A 14,748-nucleotide genomic window follows, 5' to 3' on the forward strand; every position below is an offset into this window, starting at 1 on the left:
CCCGGCTCCCTTCCTCCGAGGCGCGGGACGCCGGGGACACCTGGTCCTGGGCTCTGGAAGTAAAGAGAAACCCGGCAGCTCTCTCATGAATGAGACTTCCTCCATCCGCAAGTACAGCCCCTGCCGTATTGTCAACAGCGCAGCCTTCCGGGGACCGCAAAGGAAGCAGGGACATGACGTCAGCACCAGGGAGGCTGTGGCCGCCATCTTTCTTAAGGGCAATGTAGTCATTTCTGCATATAGTGCCCTAAGTTATACTTCCTATGTCAGCGGAATGTGGTGATGTGTAAACGACACTGATGGAAAAGCCTCTTAGTACCTGATCTAAAGGGAATATTTCCAGGCTTGTGTTTTCATCCTTCCATTTTTTTCGTACAGGTTATGCGTTACGGCAGAGAAACCCAGCTAAAATTGTTTAGCTTCATCTCCAAAAACCACAGTTTGACTGTTGCATGGTATGTGCCCTTGTGTATTGCCGGTTGAAATACATATGCTTATGGAGGATGGCCTTGATGTGTTTGTGACGACTTATTGATGATCCGGACGTGAAGTTTCTTTTTGCTGGATAAAAGTATTGCATATCTGTGAAACCTGCAAAAGAAAACCTAGCTCCCAATTGGAGCCCTCTCTAACGGAACTATGCTGGTCCAGACTGACCAGCCTAATCACCCACTACCTCAACCTCCCAGCCAGACCCAGCTACGCCAGGCTCTGGAAAACCTCCCCCAGACAACACACAAAATGTCCAGGCAGGTATTGCCTCACTTGGCTCAGGGATTGTCTTCTTCAGGGCCTCTCCTTGCCCTGGGAGCACAGGGAACGTCCTCTTCCCCCAACAGTCTGAGTATCAGGCTCCAGGGGTTTTTAATGTCCAGCACCTGTGCCTGATGCCGCCCCCATAGGAATCCCGGACCGGATCCTGCAGATTTCTTGCCTCCGGGAAAACCCGGTGTGACAGAATGAGCTGTCATACAGGGGCCCAAGATACTCAGAGATGGCTCCAGCCTGGCTGCCAAACAGGCAGGAACTCCATTGTGTAAACTAATCCCATTAACAGGATGGCTACCAGGGGGATATTCAGTAGCTAAAGGGGATTAAAGGTTGTGTTGTCTACATGTACCTGTTTATCAATGTTGATTTATGTTAATGAAGTTCTTTGGCTATATCAGTCTATGTTTTACAACAATAAACTGTTCATTCCTGCTGTACTCAATTCAAGGTAGTTGTATGTCTACTTATTGGGTACACATAGCAGGGTTCCAAGGCGCGCATGCTGGCTGGTGCTGGAAGTGATTCCGGGGACAAGAGGAGGATACATGTGGGTGATCTCTGGGAGCTACTACAGCTCTCTTGGTGAACCCGTTACACCCGGCATGGAATTTCCACAGCATGGGGAAACAGAGCATTGGCCCACCCTGCTCTCCAATTGCTCCACCCCAGGGACCCATATTTATGATCTGGATAGCACCTGTACCCAAATGCCGCACTAAGCATCTCCCTGGGGTTTACACAGTCACAAGTGCTATGTCCATGTTTAATGCTTTATCCATGTGTAAGGCTGTGTCAATGTTTAATGCTATCTCCATGTTTAATGTTATATCTATGTGCAATGCTATGTCCATGTTTAATGCTATATCCTTATGTAATGATATGTCCATGTTATATCTACTTGTAATGCTATGTCCATGTTTAATGTTATGTCCATGTTTAATGTTATCTCTATGTTTAATGCTATGTCCATGTTTAATGCTATATCCATGTTAATGCTATGCCCATGTTTAATGTTATCTCTATGTGTAATGATATGTCCACGTTTAATACTATGTCCATGTATAATGTCATCTCTATGTTTAATGCTATGTCCATGATTAATGCTATGTCCATGTTTAATGTTATCTCTATGTTTAATGCTGTGACGGAACCCTCCATCACTGGGACCACTGGAGAGGCCTAACTGCCAGCCTCCTCCCTATTGACTATGGGCCCTGGGTTTGTAAAGACTTCTGTGGCTACCCCCAGCAGTATCATCTCATCACTGGCTGAGAGGTTTATCTCCAGCAGACAGCCAGGATCTGCAACCAGGGAGTGACTGCCATTGTTTCAGTTTAATGTTGTATAAATCAGTCTCCCCCCCACCCATTGTATTGTTAATCTCGTTACTTCCCCTGTTGTCTCTGGGAGGCAGATTAAGGGGGGGCGGTTTGTGTCCCAATATCTTATTTTATGTAAATGGCTGTTTTGATGGATATATCCAGCCCTGTGTGTCCAAAACAAATCAGTCTTCGTTTGGTTTTACCCTACACTAAGTCTCGGCTAGTGACTGGGGAACCGGGGAAATTGTTGTCCCAGGCTAAGGGAGCACAAGACAGCGGAGGTAGTTGGTCGGACTAGCCAGCTCCGTGACATTGGTGGCAAGCGGCGGGATTGCTTCTTAGTCTGAGGGACACTTACTTTCTACCGGGATTAACCAACAGGACGGCAGACTTCGGTGGCCTTGACGAGGACATGGATGTGGTATCAGAATTCCAGGGGCTGCTGCGGGTCATCCTCTCCTGCTACACCACTACTCTGCCTACAGAACAATACCAGAATCTGAGGCAACTGGTTCGACGGTCACTATGGCAGAGGGCTGTTATATGCCGGGTCAGTGTCTTCCAAGCTCCGAACAAAAGATTAGAGACCAGCGGGAACTACGGATGTCATTCCTGGAACAGCAACTCCAGGAGCAATGGGTATCCAAATTGGACAAGCTGGTCCAACAGGAGGTAGAGCTGGAAAATCACTATAGGGCTCTGCAGTGGTATACAGAGCAAGCATATTGAGGAACTGTGAAAGAATGTTCTCCAGAGGGCTATGACTTTGGTGGCCCAGGATTATTATGGGATAGTCTTCAGGAGGATCCGGACTTCGGAAGTACAGCGGAGTGGTGGATTGAGGACATCCGGGATTTCAGGGAGTGGGACCTCCCAGATGCACTAGGACTTAAAGGTGATTTAGACTTTTTAATTACACAGGAGTGGGAACTGGAAAAGGCATATAAAAAACTGTTTGACCGTGTTCAACAGAATGCCCCAGTGTCCAGGGATTTTGTGGATGTGATTGAGTCGTCATCTGAGGATGTCGACTCAGGCGGGGTGGATGGGACTGCGGTCTCCACCCCTGAATCACAGGGATGCTGGGCAGCTAATCCAGATCCGATACCAGAGCTATGTGACTTTACATCACAACCGGATCCAGAGATTGTGGATCTAATTGATTTTACATCTGAGGATGTTAACCCAAGAGGGGTGGATAACACTGCGGTCTCCACACCTGCTTCCTCAGAATGCTGGGCAGTCTGCCTAGATCCCTTAGCCCCAGCTGAAGAGCTGGCAACAGGGCAGAGCGCTGCTGGCTTCTGCCCCACACCTGCAATGGCTACAGGGATCCAGGGAGATGTGGCAGCCGGCCCTTCTCCCCAGCGGCAGCTCACATGTCCGGGAGCGGAGGAACCGGTCCTCCCTCCCCAGCAGGCCGACCCAGAAGATGCCCTAACCCCAGCTGAAGCGCTGGCAACAGGGCAGAGCATCGCTGGCCTCTGCCCAGCACATACCAAAGCTGCAGGAATTCAGGGAGATACAGCAGCCGACCCACCTCCCCAGCAGAAGCAGGGAGGTGGAACAGCCGGTCCATCTCCCCAGCGGCAGAACCTAATTCCGGGACAGGAGAAACCTGACCTCCCTCCTCAACGGCAGCAGGAGCACCAGGGAGGGGATGCAGGAAGCATCACTCCCCAGCGGTACCCGGGAGATGGCGCAGCCGGCCCATCTCCCCAGCAGCAGGAGCAACAATTTTGGGAGGGCATTGATGGGCCAAATGAACTGACTGACTACGGAGTCAACCAGTTTGGGGTTTCCTCCTGTGTCAGTCCAATTCGGAGGGGGGAGAATTGTGACGGAACCCTCCATCACTGGGACCACTGGAGAGGCCTAACTGCCAGCCTCCTCCCTATTGACTATGGGCCCTGGATTTGTAAAGACTTTTGTGGCTACCCCCAGCAGTATCATCTCATCACTGGCTGAGGGGATTATCTCCAGCAGACAGCCAGGATCTGCAACCAGGGAGTGACTGCCATTGTTTCAGTTTAATGTTGTATAAATCAGTCTACCCCCCCACATTGTATTGTTAATCTCGTTACTGCCCCTGTTGTCTCTGGGAGGCAGATTAAGGGGGGGCGGTTTGTGTCCCAATATCTTATTTTATGTAAATGTGTGTTTTGATGGATATATATAGCCTTGTGTGTCCAAAATAAATCAGTCTTCGTTTGGTTTTACCCTACACTGAGTCTCGGCTAGTGACTGGGGAACCGGGGAAAGTGTGTTGTCCCAGGCTAAGGGAGCACAAGACAGCGGAGGTAGTCAGTCGGACTAGCCAGCTCCATGACAAATGCTATGTCCATGTTTAATGCTATATCCATGCTTAATGCTATGTCCATGTTTAATGCTATGTCATTGTGTAATGCGATGTCCATGTTTAATGTTATCTTTATGTATAATGCTATGTCCATGTGTATTACTATCTCTATGTGTAATGCTATGTCCATGTGTAATGCTATGTCCATTTTTAATGCTATGTCCATGTTTAATGCTCTGTCCATGTTTAATACTCTGCTCATGTGGAAGGCTATGTCCATGTGTAATGCTATGTCCATGTTTAATGCTCTGTCCATGTTTAATACTCTGCTCATGTGGAAGGCTATGTCCATGTTTAATGCTATTTCCGTGAGTAGGTCTACATCCATGTTTAATGCTATCTTCTTGTGAAATGCTATTTGCATGTTTAATGCTAAGTCCATGTGTAATGATATGTCTATTTTTAATGCGATGTCCATGTGTAATGCTATGTCAATGTTTAATGCTATGTCCATGTGTAATGCTATGTCAATGTTTAATGCTATGTCCATGTGTAATGCTATGTCAATGTTTAATGCTATGTCCATGTGTAATGCTATGTCATTGTTTAATGCCATGTTCATGTGTAAAGCCATCTCCATGTTTAATGCTATGTCCATTTATATTGAACTGATGATGTTAAGGCAGTCTATTAAAGGGAAAGAGCTTGCGGTGGAGGCATAATCCTCCACAGAAGCTTTGTGCTTCCGTGTTGTCAATTACGTTTTGCCTTTTCTTCTCTACAGGTATAAATACACAGTTAACCTCTTAGTGTCCAGAGGGAAGGACAATCTTTCAAGTCATGGTTCCCCAGAGGTTTCCCCCCTTCTCCTACGTGTTGAAAGGTGACTCTTCCTGAGTCTCGAGGTAGCTGTCACCATGATCATTGCTTTCAGGCCTAATTAATTGGACTATTAATTAATTTTGTAATGAATAATAAATAAATTAAATGAGCATCAGTTTCTGTTGTGTTTTTTTATACTATTGACTAAAAGTAGCTGTAACCATATGTAATAACAAAAATAAATGGAGGTTATCCAGACCAATGGATCGGGCCCAACCAGTGTGTACGCTAAAGAGCTGCAGGGCTGGCTTCCTCAGGGCCCTTTGCCAGGCATTTCATGCTTTTTTAAAAAACACCAATGCACAGGTGTACAAAAAGGACAATGTATGAATTTAAAAGGTTACAAATTTGCATCGGCGCGTCTCATGTGTAGACGTCACTTACATCTTCACACGCATCATAGTTAAACATTTAGAATGAGTAATGTTATACAAAATACTAAAACCCCATATTTTTCATATATATCTAAACCCTCACTAAATCAGTTAAATTGACAGAACATACCCCCAACAACAATTCAGGTGTCCAGATTGTATATGCATTTCGAGCATTTTAATTGGGCTTATAAATTGTATATTGCTGTTTTGGAACTGTTGTTTTTTTTTACATTTAGTATGTTGGGTTTGTAACTGGAAATTTTTAACAAAGAAGCCATAAACACCACCTAATCTAGGATATGTCACTAGTGGCTTCAGGACACATTCCAAGAAGACATTTGGCCACCAATCACTGCCGAAATTAGCTTTAGAAATACTTTGTTGAACTTTTTTTCACCAACGCTTCTGTGTTTTTTAGAATTTTTTGGCACAGGTTATGTGTTATGGCAGAGAAATCCAGTATATGTTTTTTAGATTATGGAAATACCCTACATGCATAGGTTTTTTTACATTATGTTTTTTTTTTAATTTGCCTGGAACAAACTTTTTGATAGGTGCGTAGAGTTTTTATATAGGTCATGTGCCATCAAAATACCCTACATTTTCATTTTGTTTTACTAAGTTGTAGCAATCCTACGGTTTTTTGTTTTTTTCATTCAAGGTAAAGACAAGTTATAGTGTGTACATTAGAGGAATGAGAGACACCTCCCGCGTTTGCACAGTAAAACAACGGTCCGCTAAAACAAATCGGTAAGCATACCAGGGTCCAAAAGACTCTAGAATGAACAGTGGACAGTGAACAACACCAGATACGGAGAGGAGATCAACATAATGTGATCATGTCAGAAAATACAGTATTACAAAAATACAGCAGTATTAATAAAAAATAAACATAACTAAAACATAATCAAAACAGCAATCCTACTGTTAAAGCAAAAGCAGAACAATATATATATATTATTGAAAACATTTCCAATTCCCTATTTTTGTATGATACAGAGTCCTGGTAGAGAGGGACAGGAAGGGTAGTGGTACCTAAGGAGTCTGTCCTAATACCTTTTTTATAGCAGACTTTTTGTGCATTTGGTGGGGGGATTGTACAAGGAAAATGCCATTTTTGTCTTGGGATCAGAGGATGTTTCTCAAAATCTTTAGCTGGAACTGTAGAAAAGTGTAATTCTTTCCAGTTCCAAATTTATCTTAAAGCACCTATGTATTAAACACGGAAACTTGGGTCAGGTAGATCACAACTTTTGTATGCCCTGTTGTGGTCTTGCCTAACACTAGGTAGGGCTGTTGACTTTGATCGGAAAGGTATACCCCACCATGTTTTATTGTTATTGATAATGCACTGTGGTTTTGGGAACTGTGCATCACCCTTACCTCTGACATGCACCAGCACCAAACTTTCATTGTGTATGGAGGAGAGAACATACTTTACAGAGCACTTTTGTTTTGGGTACACCAATTGGTGGATGGAAGCTTTTTAGGCTAGGGTGTCATATATATATATAAAAAAAATTAAACAACTCCAGGCTAGTATCGGAATTATCTACCTGGATACCAAAGGTACGTACATTTCTAGTTTCCTATTTTTCCTTCTTGCTACATAACCCTGCACCCACTGATCTTTATACTTTTTTAACCTGGTCCATGCTATAAGCACATAAGCTTTCTAGACCTCAGAGGTCTTTTCGTCACCATTTCTTCTGTAGGAGAGACCTCTGATGTCCAAACATACACCTTTCGATATAAATCATACAACTTATGCAGTTAAGTGTCCATTTTGCTTGTGGAGCTCTGTAAGAACAATACCAAGACTTTGCTACACTTTTAATTTTATTTCAAATATTTTAAATACACGATAGATACTTAACATAGACACAACTGTGCAATGGAACTGACAACATGTTGATATTGTTTTAAAGATCCAACACCTGGCTTCTTCAAAATATACATAAATAAAAATTCATTAATTCAATCTGAATCCCGTTATGAGCGATGTATTCCTGGTTTTCATCACATTGGTTACAGATCTTTAATTTTATCTGGCAAGTGGGTCCAATACAAAAGCCCGACAAATGGAGATATTATTTTATTGGGGAGCCTTGAACAAGTTTTCTAGTGTGAACTCTTAATTCAACTCTTTCTTATTCATTTATTGAATATCAATGCACTTATTTCACTTTTTTTAATTGTTTTTTTTCTCTCTAATTAATGATATAATTCATTATGTTTAAACAGTTTGGTGGTTTCATGGGAACGTGAAAGTGGCCATACCAAGTCAGGACTCTAGGAACGATTCTTAGAATCATGTTGATGCATTGTCATCTTTAAAGAGTTTCTTCTGAATCAATGTCATCGGGAAGGTTCATACAGGTTATCAGAGAAATATAGAGAAGAGTCACAGCCACCCCAACGCCTGTACGAAGGACAAAGAACCATTTAAACAAGTGATATTCACAGAAAATGTTCCATCTGAAGGAGAGACCCGTGACTTTCTGAAAACCTTTGTAACTTTACATCGTTTTGTATCTTGGTCCAACTTTTGAGCTGAGTAAAAACACATTAAGAACAGTCTCAATGGTCGCTTGACAGCCTTATCACACCAACATCAGCACTCACTAAATAAGACTGCAAAGTAAAATCTAGATCTAGGCTTTCTTGTGTATATGACATCACAGCAGGCACGGACCTCCCTAATACCCTTTTGGCCAACTTGTGTGACCTCTGGAGACGTTATTATGTGAAGTCATGTCCTGGTACTCCAAGATTACGCTCAGTACAAGGATGAGGAGGTAGGTTATGTGTCCCTCCTAACAGGGCTAGCCTTAGGGGTGTGCGACCTGTGCGGCCGCACAGGGCGCCATGGCAACAGGGGTGCCTGTCCGGGACTTAAATTAAAACATCAGGGTTTTTTTTGTTTTGTTTTGTTTTAACTTTATTTAACATCCTCCATGTTAAATAAAGTTGTTTTTTTTTACTTTATTTTACATGGAGGATGTTAAATAAAGTTAAAACAACAAAAAAAACCCAATGTTTTAATTTAAGTCCCAGGCAGGGGCGCAGAGCGGTCGCTCGTGAAGTTTTCAGCAACCGCTTGGCGCCCCTCACTCTCCGTGGCAGTGCCGGCGTTTCATGCTGAGCACCGAATAAAGATGTCCTATTCCGGCGCTCAGCTGTGAAGCATGCACCGCGGCAGAGTGGGAAGACGGACGCCTCCCGCTCTCACCGCAGGACTTAACAAGGTAAGTAAGGATAATGAGAAGTAGGGAGAGTGGCGGGGGGGGAAGGCAGTAAGATGGGGCAGAGGGGGGAAGGCAGTGAGAAGGGGCAGAGGTGGTAGATAGTGAGAAGGGGCAGATGTGATAGATAGTGATAAAGGGGGAGAGGGGATAGATAGTGAGAAAGGGGAGTTTTGTGACAAGATTTTTTTCCTTTCTTTTTTTGGGATGGGGGGCGCCAGAGGAGTACACCTAAGGCCGGCTTTGGTGCAGGCACACGAGGAGTGGAAGTAATCACATAGATCTAGTCAAACTTTATGATACATTCTTTCTGCTAAAGTTAGACACTTGCTATTCTGTGCTGTAAAGTGGAAATTACACGGCATGAAATATAAAACTTGCAGTTGATGATATTCAGAGTTTTGCTTCCAGCAAACATTCATCTACTCAACGCTATAACTCTCATATATTTTTATGACAGTACTCTGGATACAGTGACTATGATCTCTAGTAAAAAATTGTCATTCACCTGCTCAGGAAATCATTTTTTATAGTCATTGGGTAGAAGGTTTATTGGGATTTGGAAGTATTGATGGAAGATGGTATATATATATAGGGATGGGGGTCAGGTATCTTTTCAACTAGCTAGACCTTTACCATAGGATATATATATATATATATATATATATATTGTGACAGAAAGCAGGGGATGATAATAGAGGGAGTGTATATATCCCCTTATATTTTGCAGGGTGGTTACCCTAAATAGTTTTACCAGCCCCAGGGAGATGTCTTGTTAAATAATGGAATTGTTGGATGTCTGTTACTTGCGTATTTGGGCAGTATTTGGAGAGTAGGGCGGGCCAGTGCTCCACTCCACATTTTGTGGGCAGCCGAAGACCAGCAGGTGGGAATCCAGTCCGGAGTCACGGATACTCTCCTAGTACTCACCTGGTTCCACTAATTAATGGGAGAGGCAGTTAAGTAGCCTCCTGATCTGATAGCAAGAGAGAGAGAGATCATTTGGCTCCCTGAGAGAGAGAGAGAGGGAGAGAGAGAGAGAGAGAGAGGGAGAGAGAGAGGGAGAGAGAGAGAGAGGGAGAGAGCTGCCAAAATACTGAGTACTGCCATTACTGCATACAATTTGTTATTTTGTTTGTTGGAACGGATAAGCCGCCCAACTGCAGTTAGGTTGGAGAACCCTGTATTAGTTAGTGCTCACAAGAGCAAGGTTTTTGTTTTGATTTATTTATTTTTTCTGTAATGCCTGTGGCGACAAAATAAAAACAGGCCCAGCCTTTTATTTTACCCTCCTCGTGTCTGAGTCGTCTCTGCAGCCTGGTAGACCGTGTGTGAGTAAAGATTCCGGGACAGAGTACCAGAGTGAAGGGGTATTGTGTCACAATATATATATATATATATATACAGTTGTGTAAAAAGGTACACACTCTTTGAATTCTATGGTTTTACATATAAGGGCATAATAACAATCATCTCTTCCTTAGCAGGTCTTAAATTAGGTAAATACAATTTCAGATAAACAACACATAACAGATTACACTGTGTATTGTTTTGTTGATTTATTCAACAAAAAATAAAGCCAAAATGAAGAAGCCATGTGTGAAAAACTAAGTACACCCTTGGTACTTCCATAGGATTTAAGACAGGTGCTGCTAATCAAATCAAAAAGTATAAAACATTTAGACAGTTACCAATCTTCCCAGGAGTAGACGTCCCAGCAAATTCACCCCAAGGTCACAGCAGTACACTTAGAAAAAGACTGAACAAGTATAGTTTGTTGGAAGGGTTGCCAGAAAAAAGCCTCCTCTCCCTGAAAAGAACATGACAGCACGGCTTAGGTTTGCAAAGTTGCATCTGAACAAATCGCAAGACTTCTGGAACAACACCTCATACCATTGTATACTCCTCTGTATACAAAAGTTTTCTAGAGTCAGATGTGAGGCCATCTGTCGGACAGCTATGGCTTGGATGAAATTGGGTCATGTAACAGGACGATGATCCCAAGCACACCAGCAAATCTACAACAGAATGGCTGAAAGTAAAAAGAAGGTGTTGCAATGGCCCATTCAAATTCCAGACCCCAACCCGATTGAAATACTGTGTCAGGACCTTAAGAGAGCTGAGCATAAACAAATACCTGCCCACATATATATATATATATATATATATATATATATATATATGTAACATAGTGTATGCTTAGTTTTCTTCCCTGTCAAACCTTTAATGGAATCTAGTCTCTGGCTAGGAGAAAAAAAACATTGTAACCATAAACTAACAAAGAGGGAGAAGTTGAAAATCCAGACTAAAAATCAAGTGACACCAAGAATCCAACTAATTCCTCAACGGGGGGAAGGATTTAATAAGAAACAAAGAGGTCATAAGATTTGGGCAGGGTTCCTAACGCTAGTGAATGTAGACGATTATTCATAGATGTGTATTACATCATGGCCAGCAGATGGTGCTGACTACTAAAGTCCAGCATTAACAGGATAGGTTTTTTTAATACACAGTTTGGTGCCCTACAAATTCATAGCAGTACAAAGGAGCTGAACCAACCATCAGCTAAATCACATTTAATTCCACGGTGCAAGTCACTGCACGATACAGCACAGTGGTATCCGAAAACTCATCCAGTAGGTGTCAGTTGTGCTGTTTTATCAATCATAATGTTAGACTTATATAGAAACAGAGTTCGAAAAAACATAAGAACCATTCGGCCCATCTAGTCTGCCCATTTTTCCTGATGTAAAAACTCAGACCTTAATCGGTCCTTGGTCTTGTTTTAGATTCAGAATAGTCATATGCCTACCCCATGCATGTTTACATTTCTTTGCTTTATTAGCATCTACTATTTCAGTTACTGAGGCTATTCCACTTATCTACCACCAACTCAATAAAGTAAAATTTTGTTACATTACACCAAAGTCCCCGACCCCTTTGTGTTCTAAAAGGTATTTTGCTTTAAAATCTACACATGTACTTTGCTAAATCCAGTTATGTAATTAAATGTATCTATTGCATACCCCCCTTCTCTCCTCCAAGCTATACATATTGAACTGTTAACGGCAGAGTAAGATGGTTGTACTCTATTTGTCTGTATGAGGGCTTATTATGTGATGTCATAGCCTGACTGTCAGGACTCGGGTGATCAGGTCGGGTAGGAGCCCATGCGCAGGGGATACTTGGGGTTCAGTATGTAACCCACGGTGCATGATTATGCAAACAAAGACACCACAAACAGAAATCCAGGTAATGCAGTGTATTTCATGTATATAACAGGGCCAGCAAATAAGGGTAATATAGTCTAAGCAAGTAACCGGACGTATGGCAAAATAAAATACAGGTAATAAGTCTTTTGGCAGGGAGCCCGCTTGGAAGGGCGCAACAGACAGAGAGCCCGCTTGGAAGGGCGCAACAGACAGAGAGCCCGCTTGGAAGGGCACGAAAGGCACACAGCCCGCTTGGAAGGGCACAACAGACAGAGAGCCCGCTTGGAAGGGCACAACAGACAGAAAGCCCGCTTGGAAGGGCACAACAGACAGAGAGCCCGCTTGGAAGGGCACGACAGACAGAGAGCCCGCTTGGAAGGGCACGACAGACAGAGAGCCCGCTTGGAAGGGCACGACAGACAGAGAGCCCGCTTGGAAGGGCACGAAAGGCACACAGCCCGCTTGGAAGGGTACGAAAGGCACACAGCCCGCTTGGAAGGGTACGAAAGGCACACAGCCCGCTTGGAAGGGTACGAAAGGCACACAGCCCGCTTGGAAGGGTACGAAAGGCACACAGCCCGCTTGGAAGGGTACGAAAGGCACACAGCCCGCTTGGAAGGACACAAAGCAGAGAGTCCACTTGGAAGGACACAATAGCAGGGAGTCCACTTGGAAGGACACAATAGCAGGGAGTCCACTTGGAAGGACACAATAGCAGGGAGTCCACTTGGAAGGACACAATAGCAGGGAGTCCACTTGGAAGGACACAATAGCAGGGAGTCCACTTGGAAGGACACAATAGCAGGGAGTCCACTTGGAAGGACACAATAGCAGGGAACCAGGAACAGTACAGGTGCAGAGCCACAGCAGGAAGGTCCATAGACTTCAATACAAAGGCCCTGACTGAAGGGCAGGGCAGGTTCATAAAGGCAGGGCAATCCAGGTAACAAGGCCCAGCTGGATGTAGACTAGGGCTCAACCCAGGTAACAAGGCACACCTGAGTTCTAAATGCTCCAGAGGGCAGAGGGTGGCCACTAGTGGTCGCAGATGTAAACACCACAGGTATAAAAAACCCATGGTTCAGGCAGCGAAAAATTGGTTCCTGACACTGACATCATGGAGCTCAGAGGGTGTTAATATAGAGGTAAAGGAAACCATTAATCATGCTCAAAAATCACATAAAATAGTGATATCAACAGCACTCCAAGGGCTTATATTTTATATAATTATAATATAACTATTTCCTCACTTCATAAATTATGCCAAAAACAGTGCAGTGTAGGAGATTTTTTCCTATTATCACTTATATATTATTTCACTTTATATTTTCTTTTCACTATAATTCACTGAATTGGTGACTTTTTCTTCTATTATGTAAAAACAGTGCAGTGTTCTTATTTTATTTGCAGAAATCCATATAGAATTAAAAGGTTATCAAAATGTGCACAGAGATTCTGCAAATGTAAGTGTATTCACTAAGTGCCATGGCACGTATTAATGTTCATGTCGTTGGGATGGTCACAATGCAAAGAACATTTAACAAAATTTTGCATAAAAACAAAATCCTTTTTATTAAAAATTCCACCGCATCCACTACAAAGTCCACAATGTGGGCATCTCACCCCTATCAACCACAACCTCTTGAGGATTTAGCACTGCTGGCTATCACAATTTTTTTCGATATGAAAAGTCAAGTAGGATCATTGGAAGAAGTTAATTTATAGGAAAGGTCTTCATGCTTTCCTGATTGCATAAAAAATAAAATAATAGTTCATTTATAATAAACAGCGTGCCCGTGTTGACATGTCCCCAGAGAGCAAGAACACATCAATAAAGGGAAACCAATGCATTTTCACCATTGGGTCACACAGGTTTTTCGTGAGATACCCAGCAAATTAACAAATTCAATAATCAATAGTGAAAACAGTTTTAAGTTAAACAGAGGCATTTGCGGCCATTCTAGTTGAAAGTGGAATTTATATTTCAGGTTAAAAAACACTCTGTCTCTGACATCATATGTTTCTACTGAAGGTTAGGGAATTTCATGCAGTGTTATTAATTTCCCATGATCCTTCTGTGCAAATTTCATTGGAATCGTAAGATCAGAGAGCAGGAAGTGGTAACATGGTTCCTGCGCTCTACATGTATTATTTATTTCAGAGTATACATAAGCCCCTAGGGATTGTGTACAACCTCTATAAAGCTATCATCTTTGAGTGACGCAGTAAGTATAAAAATGCTATGCATAAAAATATGGCAGCTCTTACAACACCATAGAATCCAATGAATGTCATTTTGTATGAATACCGTTTATGTCATAGCTTTGAGAATAACTAAATTAACTCATTAAAACCCTCATAATGTGTGGAGGGTTTTTTTTGGTAATCAGAGTAAAGTTTTAGATTTAATTTAATGTTACGTCTTATGGATGTTGAGATTGGCACATCCCGTCCTGAAGGTCTCTTCTTTCTACTTGAAAGGAGCAAAGGTTGGTTGGACCAATCGGCAACACAAAGCAACTTAACAACAATGGAGAGAGGGTTTCTGTTACCTATATACCCATACCTATATATATATACACCTATGTAATTACATAGGTTTATTTGATGCACTTGTTTGGAAAGAGTGGGGCCGGTCTA

This window comes from Sceloporus occidentalis, unplaced genomic scaffold (assembly GCF_023333645.1).
Source record: "Sceloporus occidentalis isolate IW3139 unplaced genomic scaffold, rSceOcc1.0.p SCAF_72, whole genome shotgun sequence".
NCBI classification, from domain to species: Eukaryota; Metazoa; Chordata; class Lepidosauria; order Squamata; family Phrynosomatidae; genus Sceloporus; species Sceloporus occidentalis.